This window comes from Canis lupus, chromosome 20 (assembly GCF_048164855.1).
Source record: "Canis lupus baileyi chromosome 20, mCanLup2.hap1, whole genome shotgun sequence".
In the NCBI taxonomy this organism is placed as follows: domain Eukaryota; kingdom Metazoa; phylum Chordata; class Mammalia; order Carnivora; family Canidae; genus Canis; species Canis lupus.
The window spans coordinates 32,787,159-32,800,774 of NC_132857.1; the positions used below are offsets into that span (position 1 = coordinate 32,787,159).

The 13,616-nt window shown below is 35.1% G+C and overlaps 1 long non-coding RNA gene across 10 annotated transcripts in view; it reads left to right on the top strand.

Moving 5' to 3' along the window:
* The first annotated feature begins 1,616 nt into the window (after nt 1–1,616).
* Nucleotides 1,617–13,616, top strand: part of LOC140611833 (uncharacterized) — an 85,924-nt gene continuing 73,924 nt past the window's right edge. For all 10 annotated transcript variants that reach the window (XR_012013082.1, XR_012013080.1, XR_012013081.1 and 7 more), the window contains exons 1-3: nt 1,617–1,770; nt 8,650–8,774; nt 12,716–13,345. This is a non-coding gene — a long non-coding RNA (uncharacterized lncRNA). The remainder of the gene's footprint in view (nt 1,771–8,649; nt 8,775–12,715; nt 13,346–13,616) is intronic.

Consider the following 13,616-nt stretch of genomic DNA (forward strand, 5'->3'; position numbering starts at 1 on the left):
TCATACCAGGGTAGGATAGGTCTCTAATTCAATATGACTGGTGTCTATATAAAAAGAATAAATTTAGACATAACCATGCACATGGGAGAATGCCTCATAAACGTGAATACAGAGATCAGCGTAATATGCCTATAAGCCAAAGAACACCAAAGATTGCCAGGAAACCACCAGAGAAGTTGGAGAGTTCTGGAACAGATCTTTCCTTGGATCCATAAAAAGGAATATGGACATATCAATGCCTTGATCTCCAGCTTCTAGACTCCAGAGCTATCAGGCAATACATCCTATTGTTGAAGCCACTCAATTTATACCACTGTTACAGCAGCCCTAGAAAACTCATGCACTCAAATGAGAACAAGCAACAACTGTTGATTCAAAAATTGCATGTATGTATATACGCAAGAAGAACTTCAAATACCATATTATTCAAAGATGCTCATTTTCTGGAAATAGGGTTCAAATTAACAAATTCATGTGATGAGATATGCAAATACTTTCCAATCAGAAAGGAATAAAATCACTTCTAAAGGACCCTTAGGATAAAAGCATTAATATTTAATAAAATAAAACCTAAAATATTTACTCTTAAAGTGCTAAGTTCAAAATGACAGTGACAGTCAAATATCAAACCTCTCAACACATTATTATACACTTAGTGTTTTTTGAATTAATAGGAGCTAGATAATAATAACTTTGGTGTTTACTGTGTATCAGACTCTGTACTAAATGATATACACACATTTACTCATTGAAATCTCAAAATGCTCTTATGAGATTGGTACTACTATTACTAATTTTATAGGTATAATACCAAATTTTTGAGAGTCTAAATGATGTTCTAAGATCAAATCAGCAAATACATGATGGATTCGTATCCATTTAGTTCACACCCTTGAGAACTGCTCTATATTATCTGCATATATTGTACTATTTGAAATTTTACCAAATTGCCATCTCCTTAAGAAATTCTCCATTTTCTACATGAAGGCCTGGGCTTTACCCAAGATGTTTAATTGTCCACGCTCTTTTCCTTAACAAAGAAGCATATTGCAGCCTCTGCCTCACCTTCCTCAGACCTCATTCATTATATATTTCATGACACAATATAAAGCACTATATCCACGGAGCTACCAAGAATAGGTTTCAATGCTATTCTACAATCTATAAATATGCTATTTAATGCTACTGAAATTTAATTTATCTATAAAATTTTTTAAAATCTTACTTCGAATAGTTTGCATATGTTGAGAAAGTGTGCCTAAAACATAAATGCAGGAGTATATGCTCTAAAAATTCTGTAGTGTTCAGAGTTCTGGAAAGATAGCAGAGTAGGAAACATTAGAAATCCATCTTCTGGGCAGCCCTGGTGGCGCAGATGTTTAGCGCCACCTGCAGCCGGGGGTGTGATCCTGGAGACCCAGGATCGAGTCCCATATCGGGCTTCCATTCAGGGAGCCTGCTTCTCCCTCTGCCTGTGTCTCTGCCTCTCTCTTCGCTCTCTCTAAATGAATAAATAAATAAATCTTAAAAAAAAAAAAAAAAAGAAATCCATCTCCCGACCCATGTAACAATTGCAATGACAGAATCGTTCCAATGTAACCATTTTGGAACTCTCATCTGTTGGAGGCTTACAATTGCCAAGGGAAGGCTGAGACAGTAAATTCTGGTTAATTTCTGACACTTTAAGCTTTTACACATTAGCACCTACCCATTCGCCATCCCAGCCACATGGCAGGCAGCCAGGCATATTTTCCTGAAAGGGGAGTGAAGGTGAGTGAAAAGGACCTTGCCCTCCATATATTGGGCACCTGTGTTCTTATGCTGTTTGCTACTTCTGATCACAGAGATGCAGACATGGATTTAATGGGTTGGTACCCTTTTAACCCCTTTTTATTTCTACCTTTTTGTGTAAAAAGACATTAAAGACTAAAACATTCAAAAACAACTATATATATGGGGGAAATAGAAAATGGCTATGCATGCCCAAGCAAAGGCCCAGTAAAGACCTGAGAAGACCTTAAGTTTACACCTCAGGCTGATTCTTTGCACAAGATTTATTGTTATAGAGTAAAGACAACCTACATCAATAAAATAATAATAGTAATAATAATAACAATAAGCAGAAACTACAGTACCTGAGAAAGGAAGAAATCTGATTTCCAGAGTTACCACACTATTAAATGAAATTTCCAATTTTCAACAACAACAAAAAACACAAGACAAATACCAAGAAATAGGAGAGTATAATCCATTCAAAGAAGAAAAATAAATCAACAGAAACTTTCTCCAAAAAGATCTTAAGGGAGATATACTAAATGAAGACAAAAGCAAATCCTTAAAGATGCTCAAAGAACTAAAGGAAAATGTTGATAAGGTTGATAAAATAATGTATGAAAAAAATGGAAAAGTCAATAAAAAGATGGAAAACCTAAAAAGAAACCGAAAAGAAATTTTGTAATTGAAAAGTAAAATAACTAAAATGAAAACTTTACTAGAGGAACTCAAGGGATTGGAACAGGCAGAAGAAATAATCTGCAAGCTTGAAGATGCATCAATGGAAATTTTCAAGTAGAAATAGAAAGGAAAAAAAAAAGCTGGAGAAAATGAACACAACCTAAGAAATTTATGGAACAAAATCCAATGAACCAATATGTGCATTGCAGGATTCTTGGAAAGAGAAAAGAGAGAAAGAAGAAGAAAGAATGTTTTAAGAAATGACTGAAAACATCCTAATGGGATGAAAGACATGAGTACAAACATCCAAGAGGGTCAACAAATTCTAAGTAAGATAAACTTAAAGAGATCCATACAAAGACACATTATAATTAAACTTCCACAAGACTAAAACAAAGAGAGGGTCTGTAAAGCAGCAAGAGAAAAATAAATCATCACACACAAGGGATTCTTAAAAAGAAAATAAGAGATTTATCATCACAAACATTAAAGACCACAGGCAGTGGACCAATATATTCAAAATGATAAAAGGAAAAAAAATAAAGAAGACGATATCAGCAACAATACTATATTTAGCATAACTGTCCTTCATAGTGAGGAGGAACTTAGGATATTCCCAGATATACAAAAGCTGAGTGAATTAGTTACCAGTAGACCTCCTCTCCAAGAAACACTCAAGTGAGTCCTGCAAGGTGAAATGAAACACCACTAAACAAGAAGTTGAAGCCACATGGAGAAATAAAGTAAAGGTAAATACATGGACAATTATAAAAACCAACATTATTGTAACAGTTTATAAATATATTTATTGCTTTACATGAGTTAAGAAAATAATATATTAAAAAAAAAACAAAAAACAATCAATAGGAGCACCTGGATGAATCGGTGGCTAAGCTTCTGGCTTTGGCTCAGATTGTGATCCCAGAGTCCTGGGATTGAATCTTGTCAGGCTCCTGTCAGGGAGCCTGCTTCTCCCTCTGCCTATGTCTCTGCCTCTCTATCTCTGTGTCTCTCATAAATCAATAAATAAAATCTTTAAAAAAAATCATTGATCAGAAGGTAGTATTATTATAAATTTGGTTATAACTCTAAGTCTTGTTTTCTGCATAATTCAAGAGACCAATGCATTTAAAAGAGTTGTTAGCTTAAATTTAGGGGCATAGAATGTAGAAAGATTTAATTTTGTGATATCAACAACCAAAATGAATGAAGATAAAACTATGAATGGCAGAATTTTTGTATGTTATTGAAATTGAGCTGGGATAAATTCAAATTAGAGTATTATAACTTTAGAATGCTAAATATAAGTCTCATGGTAACCAAAAAGAAAAGTCACTATGGAATATATATAAAAGGAAGTGAGAAAGGAATTCAAATAGTTCACTACAAAATCATAAACTAAACACAGAGAGGACAGGAAATGAGAGACAAAAAGCTATAAGGCACATGGAAAGCAAATAGAAAAACACTAGAAGCAAATAACTCCTTAACAGTAACTACAGGAAATATAAATGGACTAAAATCTTCAGTTAAAAGACAGAAATTGGCAGAATGGGTAAAAACATATGATCCAAGTATATACTATGTATAAGAAAATCACTTTAGATCCAAAGACACAAGTAGCTTGAAATTTAAGGGATAGAAAACATACTCCATGTGAATAACAATGACTAGAAAGCAGGGGTGGATATAGTACTATTAGGCAAATAGACTTTAAATCAAAAAAGATTAAAAGACATAAAGAAGGAATTATATATTAGCAAAGTTTCACTAAAGAAGAAATGACAGTTAAAAATACTTTTGTACCTAGTGACATACCATCAAAATATATATAAAGCAAAAACGGACAGAATTGAAAGGGAAAATAGACAATTGTACAGTAATAGTTGGAGATTTCCATACCCCAAGCTCAGTAATGGATAGAACAATCAGACAGAAGATAACTAAGTAAAAAAGAGGACTAAGCAACATGATAAGCCAATTAGATGTAACATACATGTACAGAATATCCAACAAGTGCACACACATTTTTCAGAAGCAAAAATTAGATGTTTTCCAGGATTGGCCATATGTTAGGCTACAAGTTTAGTCTCAATATATTTTATTTTATTTTTTGAAAGATTTTATTTATTCATTTGATAGCGAGAGCACAAGCTGGGAGATCGACAGGCAGAGGGAGATGGAGAAGCAGGCTCCCCACTTAGCAGAAAACCCGCTATAGTGTTCAATCCCAGGATCCTGGGATCATGACTTGAGCCAAAGGCAGATGCTTAACCTACTGAGTCACCCAGGTGCCCCATCAATATATTGTAAAAGATAGATATCACACAAAATATCTTTTCTGATCACGGTGGTGTGGAATTAGATATCAATGACAGAAAGAAAACTGAAAAGTTCACATACTTATCAAAATTTAAAAACACTCTTTTAAAAAAACTAATGAACCAGAAAAATCATAAGGGAAATTAGAATGTACTTAGGAGTGAAAGAAAATGAAAATACAGCATATCAAAATTTATGATACCCAGCAAAATGGAACTAAAGCACATATTTATAGCTATAAATGCTTATGTTAAAATGCAAAAAGAGATCTCAAATTAAATCTAACTTCAAAATTTAAGGAACTAAAAAATAAGAGCAAACTAAAGCAAAAGCTGGCAGAAGAAAGTAATAAAAATTAGAGAAGACATAAATAAAAGAGAATAGAAAAACAACAGAATAAACATATGAACCCAAAGGTTGTTTCTTAAAAAGATCAACAAAATTGATAAACCTTTAGATAAATGGGTTAAGAACAAAAGAAGACTTAAATTACTAAAATTAGAAATGAGAGTGGGGACCTTACCACCAATTATACACAAATTAAAAAAAAAAGATTAGAAATAGTACCATGAATAATTATACATCAACAAGCTGGATAAGATATAAAATGGATGAGTTCATAGAAACACAAAACCTACCAAAACTAAGTCACGAAGAAATAGAAAATCTGAGTAGTCCTATAACTAATATGATTGAATCAGTAATCAAAAGTATCCTGACAGGGACGCCTGGGTGGCTCAGTGATTGAGCGTCTGCCTTTGACTCAGGGCATAATCCTGGAGTCCCAGGATCAAATGCCAGCCACATCGGGCTCCCCACATGGAGCCTGCTTCTCCCTCTGCCTATGTCTCTGCCTCTCTCTCTCTCTTTCTGTGTCTCTCATGAATACATAAAATCTTTAGAAAACAAAAGCAGAAGTATTTTGATAAAGAAAAACTCTGGACACAATGACTTCATGGATGAATTTAACCAAATAGTTAAAGAAGAACTAATAACAATCATGCTCAAACTCAGGAAAGTAGCAGGATAGACAGTCAACAACAACAACAAAAAAATCGATTGCATTTCTACGCACAAAAATTGAATATGAAAAGGAAATTACAAAAATAATCCCTTTAAATAGCATCAAAATTAAGAAAGAAAGAAAGAAAATACTTAGTAATTAAATTAACCAAGTAGCTGAAAGACTGGTGTAATGAAAACTTCAAAATTTTGCTGAAAGAAATGAAAAAAATACATCAATAAATGAGAAAGCATCCCATATTCATGAATTGGAAGGCTTACTATTGTTGAAAGGCCCATACAATCCAAAACACTCTACAGATTCAATGTAATCTTAATATTAATATTAAAATCTTAATGATGTTGTTTGCAGAAAGAGAAAAACATATTCTGAAATTCAACTGGAATCTCAAAGGTCCCCAAATAGCTAAAACCATCTTGGAAAAAAACAAAAAACAACAACAGAAAAAACAAAAAACAAAAACAAAAACAAAAAACCCTACAGGACTCACACTTTCTGATTTCAAAACTTTCTGTAAAGCTATGGTAATCAAAGCAATGTAATACTGACAAAAGACAGACATATAAACCAAAAGGAATTGGGTATTGACCAAAAACAAAGCTTCACAGATATGATCAAATTATTTTTGACAAGGGTTCTAGGATAAGCCAATAGGGAAAGGGCAATTTTTTCAACAAATGATTCTGGGAAAACTGGATTATCACATGCAAAAAATTGAAGTTGATTCCTTAACTAACATTATCCAAAGAACTTAATTCAAAATGGATGAAAGGCCAACATGTACGACCTAAATCTATGAAACATTGGGGGAAAAAAACATAGGATAAAAGCTTCATCACATTTGGATTTGGCAGTGAGTTCTTACATATGACACCAAAAACACGGGTAACAAAATAAAATTATAAATAAATAAATAGGCAAATTGGACTTCTCAAAAATTTTTTTAAAATTGTGCATCACAAACATTAACAATAGAATAAAGAAAGTACCCCATAGAATGGAAGAAAATATTTTAAAATTATATACCTAATACATGTCCAGAGTATACAGAGAATTTGTAAAACCAGACAACAACAGAAAACATATATGATTTAAAAAATGGGCAAAATGGGATACCTGGGTGGCTCAGTGGTTGAGTCTTTGGCTCAAGTCATGATCCCAGGGTCCTTGGATTGAGTCCTGCATCAGGCTCCCACAGGGAGCCTGTTTCTCCCTCTGCCTATATCTCTATCTCTGCCTCTCTGTGTGTCTCTCATGAATAAATAAATAAAATCTTTAAAAATAAATTAATTAATTAGAAAATAAAAATGGGCAAAGGATTTGAATAGATATTTCTCCAAAGAGGATCCACAAATGTCCAACAAGCACATGAAAAGATGCTCAGTATCACTAATCACTAGTGAAATGCAAATCAAAGCTATACTACCTCACACATTAGGATAGCTACTATTAAGAAAAAAAGTAAAGAAAAGAAAAGAGAACAACAAATGTTGGTAAGAATTTGGGGGAAATTAGAACCTTTGTTTACTCTTGGTGGGAATGTATGGTACATCCATTGTGGACAATGGTATGCTCATTCCTCAAAAACTTAAAAATAGAATTACCATATCACCTAGCAATTCCACTTCTGGGCATATACTCAAAAGAAATGACAGCAAGGACTCGAAAAGTTATTTGCACACCCATATTCATAGCAGCATTATTCACAAGAGCTAAAATATGGAAGCAACCCACACAACCATGGTTGGGTGAGGTAAACAAAATGTGATGTGTACATACAATGGAATAGTATTCAGCTTTAAAAAGGAGGGAAATCCTGTAACACACTATAACATGGATGAAATTAGAGGACATCGGGTCAAGTGTAATAAGCCAGTCACAAAAGAACAAACATTATATGATTCTACATAAATGAGGTACTTAAACTCATAGAGACAGAAAGTAGAATGGTGGCTTTCAGGGCAGGAAGAGGGAGAAATGAGAAGCTATTGTTTAATGTGTATAGAGCTTCCATTTTGCAAGGTGGAAAGATCTGTAGAGATGGATGGTGGTGATGGTTTCACAACACCATACATGTATCTAATATCACTGAACTATACCAAGAAATGTTTAAAATTATAAGTTTTATGTTATGTACATTTATTAAAATTCATTTTTAAAAATTCTGTAGTGCTTAAATCTCAGTTTTATTTGACCTTAGTATTGTATATATGGATTAATACGCTTGGTAGAACTCAGGGCCAGGATCACCCAGACACCTATTAGTGAGCTGGCCATCTAGGCCTCTGCTAGAGGTATCAGTCTACAAAGGATGCTAAAATATCAACAGATATATCAATGGGATATAAGGTGCCATTTAACATTGGTTTCAGCACATAATTGGTAAATAGTAAATTATAAATCATTTTATCTTGCATTGAGTAGAAGTTTTAAAAATCCCTTATTTTGAATATTAGTATGTAACAAGAAGACATTATTTGTTATTTGTTATAACGTGTTGCCTTAAGAAAAAGGAGAATCCTAGAAACGAAACTGTCTTTCCCTTAGTGAGCACAAAATCCTCAAAAATCAAAGTATTTGAAGCCCTTGAAAACAGTTTTAGGAAATAGACACAGAACACAAAATAAAGAAGCTGGAGCAGATTGAAATGACTCCAGCAGAGAAACTAAGAAACCTGTGGGAAGGAGTGAAGAGAAAGAGATGTCAGATAAGTAGTCAAAAGCCAGGAAATCTAAACACAAGATAGGAAGGGGAGAAAATGGAGACTAAGTAAATGCCATCTGGAGAATGATTTTGCTACTTCAAAGCTCAGCGCTGGGCCACGGGAACTCATCATCTCTGTCTTACAGGATCTTCAGCAAGCTCTACATTTTTCCCTGATGCTCCCAGAAAAGTCTAGTTTTGTTTGGGGATTATCCATGAGAAATTTGAAGAAAGGACATCTTCTATATGAGTGACAAACATCAGTAAAAAGGTATTCAATTTAGATTAAGTGAAACTCTAATTTTTCTCTGGTTCCAGTTTAACAGAATGTTGGGTTGAAGGGAGGGGTGATTATGACCCTGCCAAGGGCATCCTAATGTTCTGTTTGGCCTCAGGTAGATAAAAATTAGTTTACTTACCATGGGCCTATTCAAAATATTTCACTGCCAGCTCTTTCAAGGTACTAATTAAGAAATACCTACAGTTATGTTTAACTAAGCCTGAATAGCATGGGCCATGATTAAAACAGCACCCCCAGGGCAGTACAGCATGATATTTCAACTCATAAGAATGGAGTTCTTCTAGATTACCCAGGATTTTGTTGCTTCTTGGTTTCAATGTTAGATAATTAGTTGAACTGGGAATTGAGCCACATACACAGGAAAGTGGAGTCTAAAGGAAGATGTGGCCAGGATTTGCATGCAGAAAAATGACAACCCTGGTGAAGTGCCTTAGTTGGCTTCCTTTACAGTCACCCGATAGAAAAAAAAAAGCCCTGGGGAATGTGTTATAATTCTATTTTCTGAATGTTATTTTTCTCAGCCTGAGGAAGACTGATAATTCTCTCTGAAACAAGAAACAAGGTCTTGAAGAGGGTATGGAACTATTTTAAAACCATGAAATGATTGTAGAGGAGTCCCTATTGGAAATCTATGTAGAAGAAAGTTACAATATTTATGCCCCAAAAAGCCACCATCCAGAAACTATATATTATACAATGGTCATAAAGGAGAAAAACAGAGGGCTACCAATTTGGTGTGCACAAAGGAGCTACAGTTCCTGCTGCTGCTAATAATAGCTACTGTAATAGGATGCTGAGTGAAATTTTCCTAGTTGCTCCATAATTCAGCATTCAGAGAAGAGCCATAAATGAATGGGGCCAGATACAAAGATGAGATGGAAATATTTCTGGAATGATTGCCACTGGATAACTTCAACCCAGGATGTGTAATGGATGACTGAGGAGGGGTAAGGAGAAACAAAGAGAGTCATTTTTAAAAAACATTTTCAGTCCTAGGGAATAAAACACCCATGGTACCAAAGACGTTACTCTCTCCTATGATCCCCCTCACCAATTCACCCCAAAAGCCAACAGATAATAGGTAGTGGAGCTCTGAGAAAACCATCCTCAGAGGTTGAGTATGTCAAGAAAGATAGATGGGCATTTCACTCACCAGATGATGTTCACAGCATTACAAATCTATAGGGCTATCCTAATGCTTCCTGACAACATTATATTATGAGAGTTCTCTAGGAACTTGAAGTGTGTGCCCTCAGAAATGCAAACAAAGAGGACTATCTGCTTTTTGTCAAACAAGTTGATATTTGAACGTGGGAATTTTATAAGAGTAGCCCCAACCAATAGAAATAAGTATGCTGCTCCCCTCCCATATTCCCAAACGCCCCCAGGAGACAGAAGCAAGAGGACCTCATAGTCTCATGGCTCCTTCTGAAGAGAAAATGTTGAAAGTGGATTATCGATGAAGGCAGCCAATGAAGAGACACATATGCCCCTCTAAAAGTAGCCTTCATGTGGGACTACTTTAAATTTAAAATCTTCTACATAACAAAGGACATCATCAGCAACACAAAAAGCCAACTGAATGGGAGAAAATATTTGCAAACCATATATCTGATAAAAGGTTAATATAAAAAATATAGGACATACAACTCAATAGCAAAAATAAAATAAAATTTTAAAAATTCCACCTAAAAATTGGCAGAGGATCTGAGTATACATTCTTCTGAAGAAGATATACAGATGGTCAACAGACACATGAAAAGATGCTCACCATGATTAATCCCTAGGGAAATTCAAATCAAAACGCTAATGAGATGACCTTATATGTGTTAGAATAGTTGTTATCAAAAAGAGAACTAAAAAGTGCAGGTAAGGATGTGGATACAAGAAAACCCTGGTACACTGTTGATAGAAATGTAAATTGGTACAACCACCATGGAAGACAGTATGGAGGTTCCTCCAAGAATTAAAAATAGAACTACCTTATGATCTAGCAATTCCACTTTGGGGTACTTATCTGAAGAAAATGAAAACACCAGGTATATGCATCCTTATGTTCATTGAAGCATTGTAATTCCAAGATATGGAAACAACCTAAGTGTCCATTCATGGATAATTCATACACACACATACTGGAATGTTTTTCAGTCATAAAAAAGAATGGAATCTTGCCACTTGCAACAATATGCATGGACCCTGAGGACATTATGCTAAGTGAAATAAGTCAGAGAGAGACAAATGCCATATGATTTCAGTTATATGTGGAATCTATAAATAAATAAATAAAACAAATAGACCTCGTGGATACAGAGAACAGATTGGTAGTTTAGTTGTTAGAGTCAGAATGTGGGGTGGTGGTCAAAATTGGTGAAGGGAGTGAAGCAGTACAAACTTCCAGTATAAAATAAGTCATGGAATGTAATGCACAGCATGAAGACTATAACTGATGATGCTGTATTGCATATTTGAAAATAAATCTTAAAAGTTCTCGTCATAGAAGGGTCCCTGCGTGGCTCAGTTGGTTAAGTATCCAACTCTTGATCTCAGTTCAGTCTTGATCTCTAGGTCATGAGTTCAGGCCTCATTTTGGGCTCCATGCTGGGTGTGGAGAATGAATGAAATAATTAATTAATTGATTTTTAAAAATTCTTATCACAGGAAAAATTTCTACGACTACATATAGTAAAAGATGTTAAGTAGACTTATTGTGATGATCCTTTTGCAATACATATCAATATGAAATCACTATGCTGTCCACCTAAGACTGACATAATGTTTTATGTCAATTATACCTCAAAAAAAAAGTAGTCTTCAGTGGAAGACCGTACACTCTATACACATAATACCAGGTCTGCAGATGCCTTACGCATTAGGGGAAGGCCAGGGCAATTCTGCATCGTGTCAGCACCCTGCAGCTGCCAATGACAATTACTGGCTCATTATAACCCTTCACTCAGAGTTCAGAAGAGGGATGGCAAGGAGAAGTGAAAGAACAAGCCATGCCCGGTCTCCTCTGAAAGACTTTCACCCTTGGTTATAGCCAATGGGAAGGAGACAAAACCTTTACTGTATGAGGTTGAATTTATACACTATCCTGGACTGCATTTAGTAATCATAAATAGAAAGTTATGTAATGTTATAATGTTTTCCTCAGATGGGAGAATGTGCTTCAACTCAGCAAGCTGAAAATAGAGAATAGAAAAAAAATAATACTAATTTTTATATATTAGGCTATATTTTCTGAAAAACTCCATGTTCTAGGTGCTTTGTGTATTTCCAAAACCCTTTGAAGTGACGTTATTAGATCCATTTTTCAGACAAAGAAATTGAGGATGAGAGCAGCTTATCCAAAGTAGAGCATAAGTTAGATTCAGACTTGTGTCTGATACATAAAAATGCTGTGCTCCTTTCCATACATAACATTGTTTTCTCTGGTTTCATTGACCCAAATCACATCAATTTCTTTAATATACATATATTATCTAGCTAACTGGAAAAGATTTTAGGCATATATGTATGTATTTGAAATGTATTGCCTTTAAATTCCTTAGTACTACCAGTTACTCAAACTAAATACTGACAAAGTAATTTGTGTCAACACCCTTGCTAAATGTTCTATATTTTATCACCTTTACCCCTATGAGGTAAGGATCTGTGATAGTCAGCTCTCTGTGTCCACTTGGCTAGGCTATAGTACCCAATTGTTTAGTCAAATACTAGTCTAGATGTCTCTGTAAAAGTAGTTGTGGATGTGATTAACATTTACAATCAGTTGACTTTATGTAGAGCAAATTACTCTCCATGATATGAGTGGGCCTTAGCCAATTAGTTGTAAGACTTCAGAGCAAAACTGAGGTTTCTCAAAGTAATTCTTCCTCAAGACTGATATAGAAATCTGGCCTGTGTTTCAGGTCTGCTCGCCCTCTCTGCGAACTTCAGACTCAAGAATATAAACATCAATGCTTCAATGAATTTCCAGCCTGCCAGCTTACCCTGTGGATTTCAGACTCTCCAGCCCTCATAATCTTGTCAGCCAATTCTTTAAAATATCTCTGTCTCTCTGTCTCTCTTGTACACACATACTCTCTAGGGAAACCTGACTAATACAGTAACTTCATTTTCGATTAGCGATGAAGTTCAGAAAATTCATATTTTCCCAAAAAGCCAAATGACGCTTCCCAAGAGCTGAAGGTGGATTCTTCTCTTTGAAATCCCTTTCATAGGCTGTCAACTAATGCTTCAAATCATATTTAAGTCAGAGATAAAGCACATATTTTCTTATTTGCTCATAACCTTCCCCAAATGCATTGCTAAACATTTTTTCTCTGGAGTCAAACGATATTCTGCAGTATATAAATGGAAGGAACTCATGGACACAGGTGTCTTCCGGCCTCCACCCTTCTAAAGTTCCAAGGTTGTGTGTGGGGTTAATAACCATTATGATGAGGTGGGAGGTCCCCCCATAGTGTCTCCATAGCAACCAGTCCAGCTACATCTGTCCAACATTAGCTGTTGAAACACAATGGGTCCTTCGAAACCTGGTATGTTGGGGAGCAGTTATGCTCAGCAATACTTATTTGCAGTCAGAGCCTTTAAATCTTTCTCTTCTGAATCTATTTTCTTACTAGGAATTTCTTTCCTTACTTCTTATCTGTTTTTCACCCTAGACCAGCCTATTCTCCATTCTGTAGTTCCTATATACTCTATTTGATGGTTTGAATTCTGGGCCTTCACCTTGAATTGTATAACCCAAGGCAACTCACAGCAGAAGCCTTGACTGGCAACAAGTTCTGTCAAGAAAGTGTGATTCTG